The following is a 1011-nucleotide window of genomic DNA, read 5'->3' as shown; positions in this document are numbered from 1 at the left end:
AAAAAAAAAAAAAAAATAGCTGGGTGTTATAGCAGGCACCTGCAGTCCCAGCTACTTGGGAAGCTAAGGCAAGAGAATCGCTTATGTCCAAGAGTTCAAAGTTGCTGTGAGCTGTGATGCCACAGTACTCTACCAAGAGCGACACAGTGAGAAAAAAGAAAAAAAAAATTGAACCAACCTGCCCAAATGAAATGTCCCATCCAGGAAAGAGTGCCAATCCCGACCCCTGTGACCCTTTAAATTTCCATCCACCTTAACCCAGAGCTGACTTCCTTCTTGAACTCAGCTCACCTGCACTCAGGTGGGAATAAAGGCCACTGTTGAGCGCACACACACACAATCTGCTGTTTGGGAAATTTTTCACATTCTGCTAAATTTTAAGATTCTTATCATGTTTTATTATTTGTCAATTGAATTTTGTAAAACACTTTGGTATTAAGAATCACATTCCTGCCAGGCACAGAGACTTGCGATAGTAGTCCCAGCTACTGGAAAGCTGAAGTGAAGCCAGAAAAGCAGCCTCCAAGATGGAGTCTGAGAAGCTCAGCTGAAGCAGTATGGTGAACCTCGTCAAGTTCACGTTCTCTCCCCACACCCTTGATTATCTAGTTAAGGTCTCTCAGTGATGATGAGGATGTTTACCTCAGGCGACTTGAGGAAGTAGTTACACAGACAATGAGTGTTGTGATATTGGTAAAGGTTGCTTTGATGATATGTTTTCTTCTACCTTTCGGTTGTTTGAATATTTTGCATTGTTAGAATGAAGACTACTTCAATATTATTTCCTATCAGATAAAGTTAACATTTTCTATGTTTATTTCTTTGTATTCCCATTATATAAACTATTAGAATTGTAACTGAGGCAGAATAGAATTGAGAGGTTACTCTCACTGTTCTCCAGAATTGCTGGCCTTCTCATAATAAAGCCAGTAGGACGGCTTGGTGCCTGTGGCTCAAGCGGCTAAGGCGCCAGCCACATACACCTAAGGTGGCAGGTTCGAATCCCTAGCC

Source organism: Otolemur garnettii, unplaced genomic scaffold (genome assembly GCF_000181295.1).
Source record: "Otolemur garnettii isolate 467f Iridium unplaced genomic scaffold, OtoGar3 scaffold00008, whole genome shotgun sequence".
In the NCBI taxonomy this organism is placed as follows: Eukaryota; Metazoa; Chordata; class Mammalia; order Primates; family Galagidae; genus Otolemur; species Otolemur garnettii.
The sequence above is the reverse complement of the archived record's forward strand: the minus strand, read 5'-3'. Positions refer to the sequence as shown.